Genomic DNA, 24,637 nt, shown 5'->3' with positions numbered 1-24,637 from the left:
GTCCCTGGAGTGAGGACCCCAGGACCTCTCAGCAGAACCTACGGGAGACATTTGTGCCGGGGGTCTGTGCCTCTCCTTGGCACCTGGTTAATGACTGTCCTCATGGAGTTCCATAAATCCTGTAAAGCTGACAGGGTCAATGATTGTGTTTCCCTCTTCGGTTGACCCTCAGAAAAACACAGAGCTACAGTTTTGGTCCATCTCTAGAAAACTATCTGAGCCCCATGGATGTAGTTTGGGTAAGAACTATTCCTCTAATTTCATTCCTTTTCATTGTTTTTCACTTTTATTATTTTTTATGGGTTTGAACTGCAATGTATCTTTCTAATCAAACCTTTTAAAAGAATGTAAATTAAAGACAATAATATTAAAGAAGAGTCAACTCAGATGAATGGATAAAGAAGATGTAGCACATATATACAATGGAATACTACTCAGCCATAAAAAACAATGAAATAATGCCATTTGCAGCAACATGGATGAACCCAGAGATTATCATACTGAGTGAAGTAAGCCAGACAAAGAAAGACAAATATCATATGATATCACTTATATGTGGAATCTGAAAAATAAGATACAAATGAACTTATTTACAGAACAGAAATAGAGGGAATTCCCTGGCACTCCAGTGGTTAGGACCATTTGCTTCCATTGCAGGGGACATGGGTTAGATCCCAGGTCGGGGAGCTAAGATCCCACATACCACGTGGCATGGCCAAAAAAATTAAAAACAAAAAAAAAAAAAAGAAATTTTAAAAAAAGTAACTAGGGCTTCCCTGGTGGCGCAGTGGTTGGGAGTCCGCCTGCCTATGCAGGGGACGCGGGTTCGTGCCCCGGTCCGGGAAGATCCCACATGCCGCGGAGCGGCTGGGCCCGTGAGCCATGGCCGCTGAGCCTGCGCATCCGGAGCCTGTGCTCCGCAACGGGAGAGGCCACAACAATGAGAGGCCTGTGTACCACAAAAAAAAAAAAAAAAAAAAAAGTAACTAGATCCACAGTCATAGAAAACAAACTTATGGTTTCCAAAGGGGAAAGGGGGCGAGGGATAAATTAAGAGGTTGGGATCAACATATACACACTACTGTATACAAAATAGATAACCAACAAGGACCTACTGTATAGCACAGGGAACTATACTCAATATTTTGTAATAAACTATAAGGGAAAAGAATATATATTCCTTTTCAGAATATTATATATATACATATATATACACACACACATATATATATATATGAATCACTATGCTGTACACCTGAAACAAACACAACATTGTAAATCAACTATACTTTGATTAAGAAATAAATTTTAAATATAAATAAATATGTTTTATAATATATATAAATATATAAATAAATATATATATATAATATAAATTTTATATATATAAATATATATTTTTTATATATTTATATATTACATTTTATATATATAAATATATATAAAAATATAAATAAATTTTAAAAATAAAGCTACTGTGAACTAAAAAATAAAGAATAAATAAAGACAAGCCAACTAATTGATGTCCTGGGAGCTATTAAAAGAACACAGTGGGGACTTCCCTGGTGGTCCAGTGGTTAAGACTCGCTGCTTCCACTGCAGGGGGCGAGGGTTTGATCCCTGGTCAGGAAAATAAGATCCCACATGCTTCGAGGTGCAGCCAAAACACACACACACACACACACACACAATGGCAGAGGAGTTGGGAAAAGAAGAAGGAGGTGGGAAAACCTAATATACACTCAGGGGAGAACCCCGAGGCCTTGCACAGGGCCTAGCACCACAGTACATGCTCAGTATACATCTACTGAATTTTTTACATTATTTATTGAGTGAATACGTGAACCTCAGAGCTAGACATGGCAAGAAATGTCTTAGATGTCTCTCCATGCTCAGAATGATCTGGCACACCGTAGGAAATCAATAAAATGTTTGTTGAATAAAGGGATGAATGAGGAAGCAAATTGAACAAAGGAATAAGCAGGGTGGGGAAGGTCTGCGTGGGCTGAACTATGCAGGTTTACAGAGCAGCAAGTAGCTCCATCATCGCTATGACAAAGGTAAACCCATAGGAGGAATGGCCAGGAGACAGAAGAGAGTTTGCACACATTTAGTTAAGACCAGCCCAGGAAAGGCAGCACCCAGCCACACACCCCACCGGACACAGGGGGGAGGGGGGAAGGACCAGAACAGCAGAAAGAAGCTTGACGGAGGCTTTGACCACCCACATCCAACCCAGCATGTGCTCATCCCCTTACAGCCTGCCCAGTTCTGTTTTCACCCGCTGGCATTGCCTTCCCTGCATTTGGCCAACAGTTTCTCTGGATTCTTCTAGAGAAGCAATGCAAAACTTGTAGCATTTTGTTAGACATGTGAAATCAAATTCATATTTTATGACAAAACAAGAAAAATTTAAACATAAACATTCTTCTCTGCTCTTTGGCCTCCTCACTGTGTACCGTTGTATCCACATTATGCATCAACCAAACCTCTCCCATCAGCAGAAATACCTGCTCAGCCATAAACAGCAACGTTCTCCCAGCACCAACAAGACAACTCCTTAAAGATAACATTTCTTCTGGATCTTGTAAGAAGTCTCATGACCCACCGGGATGATGCTTAGATCTGGATTATGTAAACTGTCAATAATACATCGTTTGATGTACAGCCCTCTGTCTCAAAACACTTATATAAACTGTATCTTGACTTCTAATGAGTGGCACAGTTCTCAGAGCTTTCTGAGATGCTCTTCCCAGGTTATAATCCTCAAATTTGGCTCGGAAGAATTTTCCAATTCTTTCTTAGATGGACGGATTAATTTTTCGTCAACGTATATATCCGTGTGTTTTATTTTTTAGATTCCACATATAAGTGACAACATAGAATATTTGTCTTTCTCTGTCTGACTTATTTCACTCAGCATAATGCTTTCTAGATCCATTTGTTGCAAATGGCAAGGAAGCGAGGAGGGGCAAGATGGGCTACCGGATTAAGAGATACAAACTACACTGTATAAAACAGAGAAGCAGCAAGGGTATACTGTACAGCACAGAGAAATATAGCCATTATTTTATAATAACTTTAAATAAGGCATAATTTATAAAAATAGTGAATCACTATGTTACATACCTGAAATTAATACAATATTGCAAACCAACTATACTTCAATTTAAAAAAATAAATACATAGATAGACAAATAAGTAAGGAGTTGTCTCGGCAACACTGTCAGTCCAGAGGTTCCCAGAATTTCCAATTCGAAATGATGTTGATGTTCACAAGGGTCTCCACAGACGTTGGTGATCCCCAAATTTCTGAACACTCACAGCACGCAATGTTCCCATCAAATGCACAAAGTGCAGTTAAAACACTAAGTGGCTTTTTTTTATTTTATTTTATTTTATTGACGTATAGTTGATTTACAATGTTGTGTTAGTTTCTGGTGTACAGCAAAGTCATTCAGTTATACATATATATATGTTCTTTTTCATATTCTTTTCCATTATGGTTTATCACAGGATATTGAATATAGTTCCCTGCGCTCTGCAGTAGGACCTTGTTGTTTATCCATTCTCTATATAATAGGTTGCATCTGCTAACCCCAAACTCTCAGTCCATCCCCCCTCCCCTTGGCAACCACAAGTCTTATTTCTATGTCTGTGAGTCTGTTTCTGTTTCATAAATAAGTTCATTTGTATCATATTTTAGATTCCACATATAAGTGATATCATATGGTATTTCTTCACTTAGTATGATAATCTCTGGGTCCATCCATGTTGCTGCAAATGGCATTATTGCATTGTTTTTTACCTGAGTAATATTCCATTGTATATATGTACCACATCTTCTTTATCCATTCATCTGTCGATGGACATTTAGGTTGCTTCCATGTCTTAGCTATTGTTAATAGTGCTGCTATGAACATTGGGGTACATGTATCTTTTCAAATTATAGTTTTCTCCAGATATATGCCCAGGAGTGGGATTGCAGGATCATATGGCAGCTCTAATTTGAGTTTTTTGAGGAACCTCCATACTGTTCTCCATAGAGGCTGCACCAATTTACATTCCCACCAACAGTGTAGGAGGGTTCCTTTTTCTCCACACCCTCTCCAGCATTTGTTATTTGCAAACTTTTTAAGGATGGCCATTCTGACCCACATGGGGTGGTACTTCACTGGAGTTTTGATTTGCATTTCTCTAATAATTAGCAATGTTACTTGACTTTTTAAACCCTCAGTGAAGTTTATTACGTCCTCCAAAAACACCAAGACCAAAGAGAGCAGGGCTGCCATGGGTTTGTCTGGGTTCACTCACGAGCTCCTCCAGGCTAGCTTCATACCACCCTGTATTCACAGTTTGCTTCTGAAAATGACCATTCACTGTGTATGAAGGGTCCTTTCAGGGTAATTTGAAAGTAAATATTTGAAACCACAAATTATTAAATCAGCCAAATGCTAAGGGTCTAAAGTCATCTTTACTTCAAGATTAATGCACCACACTCTTCCTCTCTCTCTCTCTCCCTCCTCCCTGCCCCACCCTCAGAAGAAAAACACCATTAAAGTGCAGACATTAAAATCCTGAGCAATAGCTTTAATAATGCTGTAGAGGCAAGCACCTCAGAAAAGTACTAAAAACAGCCTCGAAAAGAAACCAGAATACCAACCACAGTTCTTTTTTCCCCCAAATTATCAAAATAACTCAACGCTCACCCAATATTATTGGTGTTTGCTTCATTGACTTCAAAGTGTATCTCCTCTCATTTCCCTCTCTCCTCTCAAATCCATCTGCATTATTCTGTCACTAAAGTTTGGTATGAAAGGAAAATTCAGACTTCAAATATTGAATCTGAGCTTCACAAATAGAGTAGTAATGGAAAAGTCAGACAGAAATAAAGACCCAGATAAAAAATAAAGACTAATAAGAGACTCAGACAAAAATAAAACCCCTCAAATCAGCTGGAATAGCAAACCCTAAATTGTTTATGGAATCAGTTATGCTCTCAGAGCTGCGGGGCCGCAAGGCTTTGGATTTGGGCTTTGTGTGTATGCGGGCTTGAAGTGTCTGGTTTTTGAAAGCTGCTGCCAAAACCTATCTCAAGGACCACAACAAGAGCCATCATCAATTTCCCTTTCTTCCTGCCCACCTCCCAGTCTGACCACCCCGCTAATTTGTTCTACATTGGATGCCATAGACCCCTGGCCTTGTACAAGCCTGTCTGAAAAGTACCACATTAAGTGGTGTTATCCTTCTGTGTACAATAAAGGCCTCCCCAATTCCGATGGCTTGAGGGCTAGCCAGGTCAGCGAACATAGAGAAATCAAAAAGGTTTTGGAGTGTGTTTTATTACTATCTTGTTCTACATACAGGAATCCTGATGAGTTAACAACATTCATTCATTTATTTAAAACTCTGACCTAGAACAGCACTGTCCAAGAGAAATAGAATTCAAGTCGCATACTTTAAGATTTCCAATAGCCACATTAAGAAACTGAAAAGAAACAGATGACATGAATCTTTAAAATAGTTTTTATTTAATCCAATATATCTAAAAATATTATCATCACTTCAACATGTAACCAGTATGTCTCCAAAATGTGGGGTATATTTTACACTTACGGGACATCTCAATGGGGACACTAAATTTGCATCAGAAATACTTGATCCTCAGAACATTGTAAATTAACTATAGTTCAACTTTTTAAAAATCCTAAATATGGGACTTCCCTGGTGGCGTAGTGTTTAAGACTCCATGCTCCCAACGCAGGGGGCCCAGGTTCGATCCCCGGTCAGGGAACTAGATCCCACATGCATGCCGCAACTAAGAGTGCACATGCCACAACTGAGGAGCCAGCGAGCCGCAGCTAAGGAGCCCAAGAGCTGCAACTAAGGAGCTCACCTGCCACGACTTAGACCTGGCGCAACCAAATTAATTAATCAATTAAGTTTAAAAATTCTTTCTAAAAAAAAGTTTTCAATCTAAATAAATAAATAACTGGGTACTAAATATTTTAAAAAAAGAAATATTTGATCCGTATTTAGAGTTTTTCAAATTTATACCTGGAAGAGTAGATTCACATACAAGTTCAATAATGGAATGATCTGTTTTTTATTTTTAATTTAAATTAATTTAAATCCTCCAAAAGTAAAAGTTTAGTTCAATCACACTAGCTACAGTTCAACTGCTCACTGGCCACATGGGGCTAGTGGTTCCAGCCTCAGACAGTGCAAGCTAGACTGAAACCTGGCTGGCACACTTCCTGGTTGTGTGACCTTGGGCAAGCCACTTCACCTCTCTGAGTCTCTTGTTTACCATTAAATAAAATCCTAGCTGTAAGAGGCCCCCACTGTCTGCACCTAAGAAACGGTACCTCCCACTCACCCACTGAAACCTCCTCACCTCCTTTCTCCAAAAACTGTTTTTGTGAGTAGGTAAGGCAGTTAGCATACAAATTGCATTTAATCACGTAGAAAGACATTTCCACCAAGGACTGAAGATTCTGCTCAGTCTTGTGGGTACCACTAGAGTAGACTAGTGTCCAGCCCTCTGGGCCCCCCTGTTCTAGCATGTGCCACTGGCATCATAATTATCTGTACTAAACATCGTAATACATCTGTAATAAGCATCATAAACATCTACTCTCCCGCTGCACTAAGGAGAATATTTATGGGTTTCTGCTCTGCGGAACCAACACACACACAGAGCCTGGCACACCCCAACAGCCATCACAAAATGGTTTTTGAATAAAAGAATGGATCACCCTGCAATACTATCTGTGGGGAAAAAAGGGGGTAGGGGAAAAGATTTGCAAAATTATGTAAACCTTATCCCAGCATCATCCATTGGCGATGCTTGTGGGCGGGGGTGGGATTAATGACTTCTAAGTTAGCAGAGGCTCAAATCATTCAAGAGGCTTTACATTCTGGCCCACGGTGTTCTCAAATTGTCCTAAAGCTAGGTACATTTTGGAGAACAATCCAACAATTCTGCATATAATGCTATGAAATTATTCTCCAGTCCTTTCAACAAGAAGCACCGTCTCTCTGTCTCTTTCACTGCCTAGCTCTTGTGCTGAAAAAGCCTTTCCCACCTTCTTCCCTCCCAGGCACACACGTATTCATCCTCCCAAGTCACTTTATTCATTACTTCCTCTAAGAAGCCTCACCCAGACACTTGCCCTTCCACCCACCCTAGTTTTATAACTGAGCAGGACCCTATGGGGCCTTCCCAGAATAGACCTCCACCCATCTCTGCCTGCTTTTTGTCTATAGAAAAACTAGTCAAAGGGCAAATTTAACCAGAGAAGGGAGAAAATGCAGAAAGGAAGGAAAACAGTCAAGCAAGACAATATAATAATACTCTAGCCATTAAACAAAGTCAAGGACCTTTAGTTCCTCCTCAAGGGCTACATATCATATTCTGAGCCACGTCCTTTGAGTGTTTTGCAGATACTGAACCCCCCCCCACCAGGTGAGAGAAGTTAACTGCGTGCTGCCCACAAGCACGTTGACCCCGCACCAGCTGGGACCAGAAGGTTAATGATGCTGACTCACAATGACCTCACCACCAGCCAATCAGAAGACTGTCCACGAGCTGACCACGCCCTGTTCCTTGAACACTATAAGACACCTCACTACCTCCTCCAGGGAGGGACACAGTCCGGAGGGATTAGCCTGCTGTGGCCCCCTTTGCCTGGCAAAGCTATTTCTTTCTACTTCACCCAAAACTCTGTCTCCAAGATTTAATCCGGCACCAGCGTACAGAGGCCGAATTTCGGCAACGGTTTCCCTGTGCCCCGTGGGGCTCCGTACAGACTTCTCTGTTGCACTCAAGGGGACCAGGCTTCAAACTGTTCACTTAAATATCTCTCCCTTATGCCAGTACCTGAATGTGAGCATCCTGAGTTGGGAATTCTGCATCCCCAGTCCAGCTCCGTGCCAGGTTCAGGGGCGTGGGGTCCGCGTTTGTGGAACTGAACTGAATTGGATTAAATGAACAGCTCCCAAGCTTTGTGTGTGAAATTTTACATGACTAAAGTTCAGACAGCTGAGTTTTGCAATTTTGCAGAATTTCATTTTTGTGACCTTTCATCTTCCCAGAACCAGGACCCTAGCATGTGCTCCTGAAGCCCAGAGGGAAACAGAGAGAAAAATGGGGGTGTCAGAGGGAAGGAAGGTAGGAACTTCCACGTGGTGGGTTCCTCTCTGAGCCCAGCACCCATATACCACGTGTATGGGCCAAGCCACCAGACCCTCACCACCAAATCTTCATCGTGGCTCGCTATAGCAGTGTCTGTTATTCTTATTAAATAGGTGGGGAAACTGAAGCTCAGCGAGGTTAACTCACTCAACAGAGCATTTGATGGAGCCAGGATTCACATCCATCTCTGTTGAGATCCAAAGTTTTATTTTGTTTTTATCCATTCTTTGGTCTTGCTCCTAAGTCTGGAATGACCACTCAGAAAAGAAGTAAGGCACAGGAAAAGGAGAGGATGAGGTTTCACATTTTGCCAACAGTGAACCCTGCCTGCCGTTGGAAACCAGAAGGAAGGTAATTCAGTGTTCAGCCATAGCAGTGCCTTAGAAAAGAGAAAAAATGGCCCGTCAATTTCTTCATTCATTGCACACATATTTATCTAGTACTTAGTATAACATTGTTTTTGTTATTGTTACTGGTATTGCAAAGTGAAAACAAGAGCCTTGCCCTCTGTGAAGTTATAGTCTCCTAGGGGTGACAAGAAAGTAAAGGACAAAGGCTCCCACCCCCAAGTAGGGGGGTATGGCTGGAGCCCCACCATTCCTGTTTTAACATTTTCTTCTCTTTCTCCCTCTCAACCTAGAGATGTCCTAGAAGTGACTTTGGGGCTCTTTCTCCCCCACTGTTGGTGGCTGTACTCAGCAGCCCTCAAAGCTGACGGGATAATGGTTCGACCAGACAGGAGCCAGCCCACTGCCAGGAGGGCCAGTCCTTCCCCCCATGCTCCCTCGGCGGGGCACTGGCCCTTGGCTAACGCTCGGGTGCGCTGGTCGTGTGCCTGCCTTAATCCCATGCAGGGCAAACAATAATTACACCAGGCAGCTTGGCCCAGGCACTCAGGAGCGCAGAATGGGCACTTGTGGGGAGTCAGCTCCAAAATGATACGCAAGGCTTTTTCTTTCTTTTTTCTCCCTGACAACATTGTGACTAATGGCTTTACTTTTGGAGTTTCTGGATCACTGAATCAATTTTAGGGTCATTAGTGAGGGGGGAATAGGCCTTCTCCATCTCGAACTGTCTGTCCCCAGAATCCTTTTCTCTCCAGTCCTTCCCATGGCTGTCACGATCGGCATGAGAAGCCCTGACGCGGGTGTCATGCCATTTGGTTTGCACAGTCTCCATGGGCCAAACAAATAAACAACGGCAACAGCAAGGTCCGGGTCACTCCAGCATGAAAGCCTGGCACTGTAACGGACACGTCAGTCACTTTGTCAGCCCGGCCTGGGTGGCCCCCCCACGTCCTGTTCTCCATCCCCGCCAAGCAGGCAGTGAACCAAAGGATGTCACTTTCCAGCCTTCGCTGGTTCAAGCTGGAGTCATCCCTGACACAGCTCCAACCAACCTGCTGGCTGACCAGCCATCAAACATACTCTGCCTGGCATCTGGATTAAGAGACACAGCCATGCTAATCAAGGATGGGCAACGGAATTGTCATGTCCTGCCCACTCAGCGCTGGTGACCCCTTTGGCTACGTACATGGCAGCAGGCAAAGGGAAGCAGAAGAGGGGGGCGGACGCTGACAGATAGAAGGAGGAAGAGAATAGGTCTTTAGAGACACGGCCAGAATAATTTCCACTGCCTGTAACTGGGGCCGTAAATTCCCCCCAATGAGGCAAGAATGTTTCACCTGAAAGGCCCTGGATATTTCCCTAGAACAACCACCTCTTTTACAGATGGGAAAACAAGACCAGAAAAAGAAATTTTGACCAGGGCTATCCAAGGCATCAATGATGGACAAATGTTACCCAATGCGGGCTCACTGGCCCGGCGCAGTGAATCTAAACAAACAGAAACATCGGAGTTTGGAGCAGGGAGGGGTTTACTGCAGGGCCACGCAAGAATGGGTGGCTCATGCCCCAAAATACCGCGAACTCCCCGAAGAGATTCAGCAAAAGGCAAGGCGGTGGTTGGTCGTTACCAACTTCTTGGTGCGGGTAAACCTAAAACAAGAGAAATGTTATTCTCTGTTCTGCAACTTCTTATCTCTATGTGAATGGAAAAATGTTATCCCCTTAAATGTCAGAGCCTTGAGAATGGGCTCTCCTGTATATTTCAGGCTAGAGGCAACATTCTTAATTCAAAGCAAAAGCAATGAAATACAAAGGTTAAAGTAAAAGAAACGGCTCTAATATGGAGGCAGATTGGTTCTTCCCTATTACACTAAGACTGGACTGGGTTGCTTCATTTAACAGATCAAGCTTGGCTACTAAGGATTCTGCACCCAATTCCAATATGTGTGTGTGTATTTTTCCACACCAACAAGAAATGCTCCAGCACCAGTAGGGTGTCCTACAATTCAACTCAATTCTGACACTATCTACCTGGCGATGCATCAGATTCCACAGGTTAAGGGCTCAGCCCTACAAGACTGCCCCCCTCCCGCCCACCTCTGATGCCAATCACAAGTCCAGTTGTCAGCTGTGCTTCTGACCAACAGATTACAGATGGGAGGTTCCAACAATCCCCTCCTTGGGTTCAATTCATTTGCTAGAGCAGCTCACAGAATTCAGAGAAACATTTTATTTACTAGATTAATGGTTTATTATAAAAGGATATAACTCAAGAACAGCCAGATGGAAGAGGTGCAGAGGGCGGGGTGTGGGAAAGGGATTCTCTGAGCACCCCTGTCCTCCTGTCAATAGTACTGAGCACTGACTCGACAAAGACACATTCCACTGTGAGGGGCTGACCTAGTAAATGGGAGTTTGTTGGTTTGTGTCCCTGGGAAACGCAGAGGCACATCTTAACTGCAGCACAGCTGGATCCTGGACCCAAGGATGCCATCAGGCTCGTCTCTTTTTCTTTGGTTGGATTTATATCCATCCAACTCTCTTCTCTCGCCTGTCAGCTTTGTTCTCAGGAAAGCTCTATTTATGTGGGTCCCAGATGGCCACCAGAAGCTCCTGGCCAAGTTCATCTCTGCCCAAGTCCTTCTCTGTCCAAGTCATTCCAGCGAAAGTCTCGGGATTGAGTGTTATTTGTCCTGGATTAGGTCACATGCCCAGCCCTGGACCAGATTCTGTGACTCTGATTGGCCAGCCCAGTCATTCACCCACCTCTGTGTCAGAAGGCAGGGGAGCGGGAGTTCCAAAGGGGGATTCAGATGGAGTATAGATGGGGGAATGCATTCTGGGCAGGCAGATACTACAGATGTCCACTGTGGTCACCTGCCATGCGCCAGGACGGGGCTCTGAGCTCTACAGCCACAGATCAAGCCCTCTTCAAAGCATCCCTAGATTGTATTCATCGTCATTTTCCAGATAAGAAAACTAAAGCTTAGAGTGCTTGAATCTCCTGTCCACATTTCCACTGCAAGTACAGGGTCAAGCTGGATTCAAACCAAGTCTTATTTCCCAAAACGGACAAAAGTTCCTCAGTGGTGCTGGTGCCTGGGAGCTACTCCACAGCCTGTGGCAGAGTCTGGCTCTTCCAGCACAAAGCAGCTCATACCCTGTGTCTGCTAATGGAAAGCATTAGCACGCGCACGCGCACGCGTGCTCACACACACGCACGCACGCACGCACGCACACACACACGCACACAGTTCAACTAAGGTTATTCCAGTTTGAGCCATAAGACAATGCCTCCTTTGTGATTCCTATTTATGACTCCAACAGAAATTAAGGACTCACTGTCTTAAGGTCTCCCTCCGTCCCTTCAGAGCCAAGGGACCATTTGATGATCTCTGCTCCCTTCATCATCCCCCCTGCAGCCACTTAGTCTGAAGGCAGATCCCTGGTCCCCATAAAGTGAGGCAGAGAACAAAGCAGGGATGAGAAGTGGCAGGAGGGGCTGAGCAACAGGGGCCGTGGGCCTGGCTGCTTCTCCATCCTGCCTGTGCCAAGGGCACAGACTGGGCTACCTGCACAGCCTCGGCCAGGGCACTGCACCTCTCTGTCCCAGGCTTCTCCTGAGTGGAACGATGGAGGTATCAGGAGCTGCCCCTTGAGTGGCTACAAGGATTAAACTCCCCGATACGCATAGCGTGCTCAGAGGCCAGCGCGTGGTAGGCTCACAATAAACTCAGCTCGGCAATATTGATGCAGAAAACTCGGCCTCTGTGCACCGATGCCGAACTGAATCTTGGAGACAGAGTGTTGGGTGAAGTAGAAAAGAATAGCTTTATTGCTTTGCCAAGCAAAGCGGGCCACAGCAGGCTCGTGCCTCTCAAAACTGTGTCCCAACCCAGGAGGATTTGGTGAGGAGTTTTACAGCAGTGGTTCAAGGGCTGCCGGGTTGCTGATGAGATTCTCTGGTTCTCGAGGCTGTCAAACTGTGACTTCTCTCTGGAATGAAGAATGCTTCATCAAGTAGTTAACATCTTCCATTTGTTGGGGGTTTTAGCTCTGCAGAAGAGCTCAGAGATATTGTTATGTGTGTCAGCTGAGATGGAACCAGGGCCCTGCCCCCAAAGCTGTGCTGTTGTTTCTTTGGACTGCTCCTCCCTTATCTCTGCACACCCTCCCTTCCCTGATTAACAAGCGTCTGAAAGGCTTCCATGCCCAGGAGCCCAACAGGGTCCTGCTCAGTTTTAGTATCATCAGAGAGAGGACCAAGAACTGGAGCAGAAGCGTGGCCTGGACACACAGACAGGAGGATCCCAGAGAAAGCGGGACCCTATGGCCAGGCAGAGACATTCCAGACCAAGGAATCCTGCTCAATCTCTGGGAGAAAAGATGGACTTGGGGCGACCTGTGCATACAGGCACCCTCTGCATGGAGGTCAGGCCCTCCCAGCACCTCCCCCAGCCCAGACTTTTAGGAGAGCAGCCAGGGAACATGAGGGCTCTGAGAATACCAAGTCCCCCCTCTGACCTTTAAGAAGTAGCAGACCCGGTCGGCCGCCGCTGCCACTGCCGCCAATGCTCCAGCCTGTTCCGTGTGGCCCACGCGGGCCCCGCCGCGGCCATGATGATCCACGGCTCCCAGAGCGGCCACCAGGACTTCTCCTTTGGGCCCTGGAAGCTGACGGCGTCCAAGACCCACATCGTGAAGTCAGCGGATGTGGAGAAGTTAGCTGATGACTTGCATATGCCATCTCTCCCTGAAATGATGTTTGGAGACAACGTTTTAAGAATCCAGCATGTCTCCGGCTTTGGGATTGAGTTCAATGCTACAGATGCATTAAGATGTGTGAACAACTACCAAGGAATGCTTAAACTAGCCCGTGCCAAAGAGTGGCAGGAAAGCAGGACGGAGGGTAGCACCCTAAGGAAGTTATTAAACCGTATGATTGGACCTATACACAGATTATAAGGGAACATTACTTGGAGAACCACTTAAGCTAAAGGTTGTACCTACAACAGACCATATAGATACAGAGAAATTGAAAACCAGAGAACAGATTCAGTTTTTTGAAGAAGTTCTCCTGTTTGAGGATGAACTTCATGATCATGGAGTTTCAAGCCTGAGTGTGAAAATTAGAGTAACGCCTTCTAGCTTTTTCTTGCTGTTGTGGTTTTTCTTGAGAATTGATGGGGTGCTTATTAGGATGAATGACACAAGACTTTACCATGAGGTATCTATTCTCATTTAATGAAAGTACTAATTGACATTGGGCTTGTTCGCATTGTTACATTGTCAGTCTGACAGTTTGAAATGCAGTAATGCTTTATATTATATGGCTATTCGTCTAACCTTTAAGATCGGGTGTGTCATATTCACTGTTGACTGCACAGTTATCGAAACATTACATCTTCTTTTCCAAAAGTTCTACAAGTTGAACATGTTTTCCGAAAGACACTCCCTGGTAAAGGGGAGTCTGATGCTTTTAAAAAACCTCTTAAACTTAATCTGTTTAAGAAAACTGTCCCTTAACGCTTACTTTTTTTGTGGTATGTGTTGTTTATGTAATGTCCTGATATTAGAAATACCAATCTCATGGCCTCCAGAAATTTTTATTATACAATTATTTTGATAGTTGTTTTAATGTTTGAAAGCTCTGTGCTCCATTTCAAGGAACTGTTAACATACGAAGTTTTCAAAAAAATAAGTGAAGGAAGTGGGGGGGAGGCTTAAATTGAGTCATGAAAATTCTTCTTGTAGCTTTATAGCAGCCTATACTTTTTTTTTTTTTTTTTTTTTTTGCGGTACGCGGGCCTCAGTGCTGTGGCCTCTCCCGTTGCGGAGCACAGGCTCTGGGCGCGCAGGCTCAGCGGCCATGGTTCACGGGCCCAGCCGCTCCACGGCATGTGGGATCTTCCCGGACCGGGCCACGAACCCGTGTCCCCTGCATCGGCAGGTGGACTCTCAACCACTGCGCCACCAGGGAAGCCCTATAGCAGCTTATCCTTTTTGAATGAATTTTTAACGTCATATTTGTCATCATATAGAATGACAAATGAGAGAAGAAACCAGCAGTATCAGGGTAATCGTAGTAATAGTTAACCCTCCTAACAACCCTATGAAATAGATGCTATTATTATCTCTGTTTTATAGCTGAGACAACTAAGGCAAAGACAGATTAAGTAACTTGCCCATGTTATACAGTTAATAGGTGGCAGAACTGGAATTTAAGCCCAGTAAGCTGTGATTGGATTGGTATTTTCCTAAATCCTGCACTTTCTTTGAAAGTGAATGACATGGTCACTGTGATGGATTTTTTCTTTTTAAAAGTGATAGTAAAATACTAAAAATAAGCTACACTTTACTCCCTCAGAAAAAATGAAATCTAAATTTTTAGAAATGCTTATACTTTAACTCAACAATATTGACTTTTCTTTCAGAATTTATCCTCAAAAGATTCTTACATACAGTAACCCACACATATTAATCAGGCAGCTGTATAGAGTTGTATGCATATAAATAGTCATGGCAATGCTATTGTTTATAATACCTAAAAGGAAAGAAGTAAGATGCTATAATGCCCCTTGAATGAGCATTGATTAAATGGCCATTTATATCCTGTTGGCCTACAACAAATAGACTGCCAGATATTTCTCCAGCAAAGTTGGATTTATTCGGAATCAGCAGAAAATTGCAATTCAGGTCTGCAACCATGGTGAGCCATGTGCAAGCCCCCACACAGCAAGGGAAGGAGAAGGCTTTTATAGAGAAGAAAAGGAAAATGGGAGTGCTATCATAAACAGAGAATCCATGACTTTCCATTGGTTGAGCCCTTGCCAGGAAATAAGAGGAGTCTTTCTTTTTTCTGTTGGGTTCTGCTACGGTTGCTGGGTATGAGAGCTACCCATTCTAGTCTCCCAAATCTATTTAATTGAGGTTTCTGTTTATGAATTTTTTTACAGTCCATATAGTAGAAAAATATGCAACCATTAAAATTAATGGCAGGCATCATCGGATGAATGGATAAAGAAGATGTGGCACATATATACAATGGAATATTACTCAGCCATAAAAAGAAACGAAATTGAGCTATTTGTAATGAGGTGGATAGACCTAGAGTCTGTCATACAGAGTGAAGTAAGTCAGAAAGAAAAAGACAAATACCATATGCTAACACATATATATGGAATTTAAGAAAAAAAAATGTCATGAAGAACCTAGGGGTAAGGCAGGAATAAAGACGCAGACCTCCTAGAGAACAGACTTGAGGCTATGGGGAGGGGGAAGGGTGAGCTGTGACAGGGCGAGAGAGAGTCATGGACATATACACACTAACAAACGTAGTAAGGTAGATAGCTAGTGGGAAGCAGCCGCATGGCACAGGGATATTGGCTCGGTGCTTTGTGACCGCCTGGAGGGGTGGGATAGGGAGGGTGGGAGGGAGGGAGACGCAACAGGGAAGACATATGGGAACATATCTTTATGTGTGACTGATTCACTTTGTTATAAAGCAGAAACTGACACACCATGGTAAAGCAATTGTACCCCAATAAAGATGTTAAAAAAAAAATTAATGGCAGAAAGTTGTTTAACTGATTTGGAAAGATGCGCATATTAATGTTGACTTTTAAAATGCAAGTATGATCTATATAAGATGTTATGTAGAGATTCCTAAATGTTAAGGGTAGTGTTATCTATAGAGATTGTGATTGCTGATGATTTATACTCTATACGTTTATAGGATTTGATTTTTTTTTAACAATGAGCATTAATCTGTTTTGTTGATATAAAAGATGGAAATTTTAAGGGAACATAATCTTGTGATTTTTCTTTAATTAAATAATGTTTTACCAAAAAAAAAAGAAAGAAAGAAAGAAAAAGTAACAGACCCCAGTCCTGTAAATCCAACAGGATGCTGTCAGCCAGCTTCTCCCTCCCATACTAGGACTAATCCGCTGACCACAGTGTTCTCCGAGCCCAGACCAGAGGCCTTCTGCTGGGGAAATATGTATGTATTAATAAATAACTCTATATAAACACTACATATGTATCTACACATATATACATCTGTACATTGTATGTGTGTATATATACATACATATCATATACATATATTATAATTGTATTATACATAGATACACATATACACATAGTCAGATACTATATATTATCAAACAATGATCAAGAGATATTTGAACAAAACATGAATGAAGGGAAGGATCCAGCCATTCACAGATCTGAGCTTCTCTCTCTTATGCCCTTCCTATGTGCTTCCCTTATCTATAGGCAAAAATGTTGGCTGTCAGGCCTTGCTCACCCTCAACCTCTGTACCCTACTTTCCCTGCATCTGGGTGCACTTTACCCTCTCCCCTCTTACCCTTCCCACTCAGGCCCTCTAGTTCAAGTTTAAAGAGCTGTGACCAGCCTCGGTGAGTGACCCAAGTTTTCCCTGCTCTTGTGCTGTTTGTATCTTGTGCTCCAATGCTGAGAACTCCGTTCCTTTGGGACGAGATTTTGTTTTGCCTTTGGTGGTCTCCCAAATCTCCGAGGTGCTGGGACCCTATCTTGCTTTTCTAAATACCCTTCCTGGAGATACCAGTCTTGACCAGACATCTGTGAGAGCTGGCCCTCACTGCCTGAGTCTCCAAGTGCATGGTCTTTCCCTTCTCTACATGCACCCCAAAACTAAACCTTACATCTGTCTTAGCCTAGGGCTAGGGCTGCCATAACAAAATACCGTAGACTGGATGGCTTATAAACAGCAAAAATGTATTGCTCACAGCTCTGGAGCCTGGAAGTCTGAGATCAGGACGGCAGCATGATGGGATCTGGTGAGAGCCCTGTTCTTGACTTGCAGATGGCTGCCTCCTGGCTATGTGCTTACATGGAGGAGAGAGAGAGAGAGAGATCTTTCTCTTCTTATAAGGACACTAATCCTATCAGATCAGCCCCCCACCCTTATACCCTCACTTAACCTTAATTACCTCCATAAAGATCTTATCTTCAAATACAATCAGATCAAGGGGTTAGAGGCTTCAACATACGAATTCTGGGGGGACACAAACATTCAGTCTATAACCACATCTAATACCAGTTCTTTCAGCAAAATGTCAAACTCTGCCCTCACCCAATCCTGTACCAGTCAATCCGATACCTCCACCCACCCCCATGCCCTGATCTGCCACGTGGCAAGCAGCACCTTGCCCAGCAGGAAGCAGGAGGGAGGCCACCTGTCTAAGGAAACGGCTGATGAAGGGTTGACGTCTAGTTACACTCCTGACTTCTGACCACCAGCTCCCCTTGACCTCTGATCCCTAGGGCTCCCTCACACTCGGCTGCAGCCTGACATTTGGCCTTTGAGTCCCGTCCGCCTGCTTGGCTTTGATCTTCTGGTCCCCATTGGGCCTCAGTATCCCCAGCCCTCTTGCCTGTGCCACTTGTCAGCCTCCCAACCACCTGTGGTCTCACTGAGATGACTTGTCTAGATGTCCTTTCCCACTGTTTCTCTTCCCAGAGCAGCCACTCCACCGTCCCCTGTCACACCTGCCACAGGTGTCCCTGTGGAGGAGCACCTACACTGCCTCACCAAGAGGCTGGGGGCCAAGCCACTTCCCAGGATGATGGGATGGGCGAGCCCTGCACCAACTTTATAAATAGAGCGTTTCTCTCTTCAATTATTATCATGTAGTCCATCATCAGAGACTATTTCTGGAAAACCCCCACTGAGCCCAGTGGATTGATCGAAGGGTTCAGCTCTCATCTCAGGATTACTGCATGGACATCATCTACAAGAAAATAAACAAACATGCAAAGGCAGCGCTTAAGAGAGTCATCTCCAGCCATTGCCCCGGGAGGTGAAGCCGTGCCCATTCAGGGCACCAACATCCCTAAGTTATAGCCAAGAAGAAAAGAGAAAGAAAGTGAGAGGATAATAGTGAAGAACAGAAAAGGAGGAGAAAGCAAATGGAGAGGAAAAAATAATACATGGCAAAACGTGGTGAACCTTGAGCTGGTTCACTCTGTGTTACCCGCCCCCCCAGCCTCCATACAAATGGGAGAGAATCAAATTGTCAGGATGTCAAGATTTTTACTTAGGAATCAACCAATTTCATATATAAAGAAGTAGATTCACATCAGCCTACAGTTAGTCAACGAGTTAGATGCCAGTGCTCAAGAGATTTTAATAGCAGTCAACATTTATTTAACTTGATATGGGCAGTAACTGTGCGAAATGCATTATGTGTATTATTTCTTTTAATCCTCATGAAAACTTAGGAGATAAGAACTATGATTATTGTCCACTTTACATATGAGAAAATATCTTTTTATCTATTTCCTGGCCATGAGGAAATATCTTGCCATGATCACCCCACTACAAAAAAAAAAAAAAAAATCTATCTGACTCCAAAGGCTAGCTGGTAACCATTCCATTTATTTCTAAATCAGGCTCCAGGGAATATTATCATTCAGCAGAACGTGAGTAAAGGTAGGGAAGGAAGATTTAAATGTATAAAAAGAAAGTGGTCGCAGCAAATGCTGAGAGATACAGATGGATTGGGCACATTCCTAGTTGAAATTCTGATCTTTATTCCTAAGCAGTCAAGTTCGAAATTCAAATTCCTGACACCTTCTTTGACTGTGAAAATGTTCATTTTCTTCAGAACCAGAAGATTAGTTCTGGAATGTCACTTCAAAAACACTGTTTTCTCCAACTCAAAAGGATGCTAAAGACCCACTTTCAGGACGTTATCTTTTTGAGATAACCAACCTCATTGTGAAAATGAGGTGTTTCCAATTTTTGGCTCCCATATAGCCATTACTGGGATATAGAGAAATGTCTGTCAGCAAAAATCTGTGGGCCAAGGATTTCGGGATACATTTTTACCTCCTCTGTGGTTGGGACTCCGGGTCCCCTGGTCTGTTACTTCATAGGAGCTGCAAATCCTCTGAGAAATAAATTCAGGGTGGCCACTCATATCTTGTGGATTTGACTTCGTGCCAGCCGTAAAGGAGAGCTAACTGACCATGCAGCCCAGGAGGAAAGCCAGGGAGAACTACATTCATGGGATCCCGGTTTCAGAGGGTCATAAATCTCTAAGGCTCCTCAGACACAGAATTCCAAATGAGGCTCCAGACCCACACTGTCTACCCTGATCGCCATGGCCACACGTCCACTGAGCGTCCACAATGTGGCCAGTCCATGTGAAGAGGTGCTCTCTGCGTGAAATACACACCAGATTTCTAAGACTAAGGATGAAAAATTCATTAACTCATTAATGATCATTTGTAGTCACTATTTGATAAGTTAAATAAAATACATTATTAGAATTGATTTCACTTGTTTCTTTTTACTTTCTTAATGTAGCTGCTATAAAATTTTAAATTACATATGTGACTTGCTTTCTGTTTCTGTTGGTCAGTTCTGCTTCAGACACTCAAACCACTGAAAAGATCTTGCAGCTTACTAAGATCTTAACAAATCAGTGTATGCCAAAATTACACGACTTACAGAGCAGCTTTCTATGAGAATGACCTGAAGACTAGCAGAAAAGATTTTCCACAATTAAAGACATAAAAAAGGAACCACACCACAATGAGATGTTAGGAGGGACAGAGACACAGTATAGTTTGGACCCACACCCCTGAGTTGGCGACCCACACGAGGAGGAGCACTACAATCTCAGAGGTCTTCCCCCAGGAGTGAGGGGACCGAGCCCCACCTGGGTTCCCCAGCCCTGCACTGGGAATAGGAGCCCCCAGAACATCTGGCTTGGAAATCCAGCAGGGCTTATGTCCAGGAGAACTGGAGGACTACATCAAACAGATAATCCACCCTTAAAGGGTGCATACAAAATCTCACACGCTCCGAGACCCAGTGCAGAGGTGGTAGCTTGAGAGGAGCCTGGTTCAGACACTTGCTGACCTTTAAGAGCCTCCTGGAGAGGCAGGAGGAACCTGGGACTCCCCCAGGGGACATAGATGTTGGTGGCAGCCATCTGGGGGCGCTCACTCTACCATGATAACACCAGTGCTGGCAAACACAATTTCCAAATCTTCCCTCTAGCCTGTTAGTGCTGGAGACCCGGCTCTGCCCTCCAGGGGGCCAGCCCCAGCCCCAGGACCCCGTGGGCCACAAAGCTAACCATGTAGGAAGCCTACCCTGCCTTCCAGTGACCCCATAGCCATTGCATGTGGCCTGGTCTCACAGCCAACCAGGCCAGGAGCCAGCCCTGCCTACCAGCACACCTACAGTAGTCAGCCCACCCCACCCCAACAGAAGCGGGCACACAAGCCACACAGGACGCACCCCTAGAGCATATACGTCTGGTGACCGACCAGAGGGGAGCATGCTGCTGGGCCCCAGAGAACATCTCCTACATAAGCCCTCCCATCCGAGATTGGGAAACATAACTGACCTACCTAACACATAGAAATAAACACAGAACAGGGAAAAATGAGGAGACAGAAATATGCTTCAAACAAAGTAACAAGACATAGCCTCAGAAAAAGAACTAAACAGGGAATTCCCTGGTGGACCAGTGGTTAGGACACTGTGCTTCCACTACCAGGGCCCCAGGTTCAATCCCTGGTCGGAGAATTAAGGTCCCACAAGATGCATGGCATGGCCAAATAAATAAATAAATAAATGTTTCTTTAAAAAAGAAAGGAGTGCAATATTTGTAAAAAGAAGAAAAAAGGAAAGAAAGAAAGAAAGGGAGGGAGGAAGGAAGGAAGAAAGAAAGAAAGAAAGAAAGAAAGGGAGCTAACCAAAGTGGAGATAAGCAATCTACCCAATAAAGAGTTCAAAGAAATTATTAAAAAGATGCTCACCAAACTCGGGAGAAGAATGGATGAACATAGAGAGAATTTCAACAAAGAGTTAGTTCTTAGAGGAAATGCTTTCAGCTTTTCACCAGATTATGATATTAGCTGGGGGTTTATCATATATGGCCTTTGTAACGTTGAAGTGTGTCCTCTCTATCCTGACATTGTTGAGAGTTTTTATCATAAATGAATGTTGAATTTCATCAGCATCTTTTCAGCATCTACTGAGAAGACCATACAATTTTTATTCTTCAGTTTGTTATTGTGGTATCACGTTGATTGACTTACAGATATTGAAACATCCATGCATCCGTAATTCATCTCCATCTTGAGAAAGAACAGAGCTGGAGATATCACACTCCCTGGCTTCAAGCTATCATACAAAGCTACAGTGATCAAAACGCTATGGTTCTAGCCCCAAAACAGAAACATAGATCAGTAGAACAGAACAGAGTTCAGAAATAAACTCACACTTTTATGTTCAATTATTCTATGACAAAGGAGGCAAGAATATACAATGGGGGAAAGACAACCTCTCCAGTAAATGGTGTTGGGAAAACTGAACGGCTACATGCAAAAGAATCTAATTGAACTACTTTCACCATACACAAAAATAAACTCAAAATGAATCAGACTTAAATGTAAGACCTGAAACCATAAAACTCCTAGAAGAAAACATAGCATTACATTCTTTGACATCGGTCTTAGCAAAATTTTTTTGTATCTGTCTCCTCAGGCAAGGGAAATAAAAGCAAAAATAAACAAATGGGACTACAACAAACTAAAATGCTTTTGAGCAGCAAAGGAAACTATCAACAAAATGAAAAGGCAGCCTACTAAATGGGAGAAGATATTTGCAAATGATATATTCAATAAGGGGCTGACATCCAAAATATACAAGGAACTCATACAACTCAATATTGAACAAACAAACTTAATTTTTAAAAAAACTGATTAAAAAATGGGCAGAAGACCTGAATACATATTTTTCCATAGAAGACAGATAGCCAACAGACACATGAAAAGATGCTCCACATCACTAATCATTGGGGAAATGCAAATCAAAAACAACGAGATATCACCTCACACCTGCCAGAATGGCTATTATCAAAAAGATAAGAAAAAGCAAGTGTTGGCCAGGATGGAGAGAAAAGGAAACCCCTGTGCACTGTTGATGGGAATGTAAATTGGTTCAGCTACTATGCAAAACAGTATAGAGGTTCCTCAAAAAATTAAAACTAGAACTACCATATGATCCAGCAATTTCACTTCTGGGTATTTACATGAAGAAAACAAAAACACTAACTCAAAAAGATATATGTACATCAATGTTTATTGCAGCATTATTTACAATAGCCAAGATATGGAAGGAATCTAAATTTCCAATTGGTAAAGAATTTGTGGTATATATCTATGATGGAATATTAGCCATAAAAAATGAAATCTTGCCATTTGCTACAAATGGATTGATCTAGAGGGTATCATGCTCAGTGAAGTAAGTCAGACAGAGAAAGACAAACAACATATGATCTCACTTCTATGTGGAATCTTAAAAATAAAACAAGAACAACATTGTAAAGCAATTATACTCCAATAAAGATATTAAAAAAAAAAAAACAGCTTGTACCTGAGATCAGAAGAGGCAGGGACACTCAGGGGAGGAAGAAGAGCATGTCCAAAATAAAACTCATTCTTCTTTGCCCCCCCAAAAAAGTAAAAATAAATAAAAATAAAATTTTTAAAAAATAAAACAAAAATAAAATGAAAAGATACAGAGAACAAACGTGGGGAGGGGGAGGTGAAATAGGTGAAGGGGATTAAGAGGTACAAACCTCCAGTCATAAAATAAATGAGCCACAGGGATGTAACATACAGTGTAAGGAATACAGTTCATAATATTGTAATAACTTTGCATGGAGACAGATGGTTAATAGACCTATCGTGGTGATCACTTCATAATGTATGCAAATGTCAAATCTCTATGTAATACACCTGAAACTAACATAATATTGTGTATCAAGTATATTTCCATTTAAAAAAAATTATTGTGTGAGCCCATATCTCCAAATAGCTCTGGTTTATTGAACATGCAAAGCCCCCACTCTTCACTTCACCACCAATCCTGCCCCTTTCTACTTTCCTAATTCTCTTTATTTTATTTTTTTAAAATCATATGTTAGGACTTCCGTGGTGGCACAGTGGTTAAGAATCCTCCTGCCAATGCAGGGGACACAGGTTCAAGCCCTGGTTCGGGAAGGTCCCACATGCCGCGGAGCAACTAAGCCCATGAGCCACAACTACTGAGCCCACGTGCTGCAACTACTGAAGCTTGCACACCTAGATCCTTTGCTCCACAACAAGAGAAGCCACCACAATGAGCACTCACTGCAATGAAGAGTAGCCCCTGCTCGCCGCAACTAGAGAAAGCCCACGTGCAGCAACAAAGACCCAACGCAGCCAAAAATAAAAATAAAATAAATAAAAATTTTTAAAAATATCATACGTTAAAGGTTTATACATCACTTGTCTTCTATTATCAGTAATGATATAAGGAATTTTAAAACAAAACAGAATTGTATTCAATGTAAAGAAAATTTGAATCTATTTTCTTCAAACATGTCAATGAAAAATTTTGGTTAGTTTTCCTAAATTTTCCAAAAAGTTCTTTTTCTTCAAAAATAGATTAAATTTTTTAAAAATAGATTAAATTATCTATTAAAGTTAAGGCAATGTAAAATTACATGTAACCAATATCCATTTTTAAAATCAGATGTACTTAAATAAAGCTCTTTCTAAACTTTTTCAAAAGTTAATTAAATCTTTAAAATGATTCATCTAAATATAAAATTATTTATGATTCTGGCATTCATTATCTATCTAAATGTCGATGCAAAGAAGAGTATGGTGTGTTACAGTGTTACATCTAGACATACATACAATATTGCAAAACGTTCCTCAGCCATGGTGTGCAGTGTTTGTGAATCATGGCCTAATTGGAGAGTCCTTCTAATTGGAACATGAAAAGAAGAAAGAAAATGGGTGTCGACACTAGGGGAAAATGACACTTTGTTTTGCAAGACTCTGCTGTATTCACGTGTTCTGAGAGAGAGAATCTGACAAATTAATTACTCTGTCTTCAAGGGAAAATTTGACAACTGAATTAGCTTCTCTTTTCCTTTACCAAGTGCTTCTGCAACTCAAATCCTCCTTGTCTCCCAAAGCAGTGTTCATCTCCAAAATCTGCAGCGGCACAGCCTACAGACCTGGTTACCT

The 24,637-nt window shown here is 42.7% G+C and overlaps 1 pseudogene; it reads left to right on the top strand.

Annotated features, from left to right (window-relative positions):
* Positions 1-13,131: 13,131 nt before the first annotated feature.
* LOC101339676 (TIP41-like protein) lies at positions 13,132-13,789 on the top strand (annotated as a pseudogene).
* Positions 13,790-24,637: the final 10,848 nt, after the last annotated feature.

This window comes from Tursiops truncatus, chromosome 7 (assembly GCF_011762595.2).
Source record: "Tursiops truncatus isolate mTurTru1 chromosome 7, mTurTru1.mat.Y, whole genome shotgun sequence".
Lineage (NCBI taxonomy): Eukaryota > Metazoa > Chordata > Mammalia > Artiodactyla > Delphinidae > Tursiops > Tursiops truncatus.
Note: the sequence above shows the minus strand (reverse complement) of the source record. Positions and strands in the feature narration are given on the sequence as shown.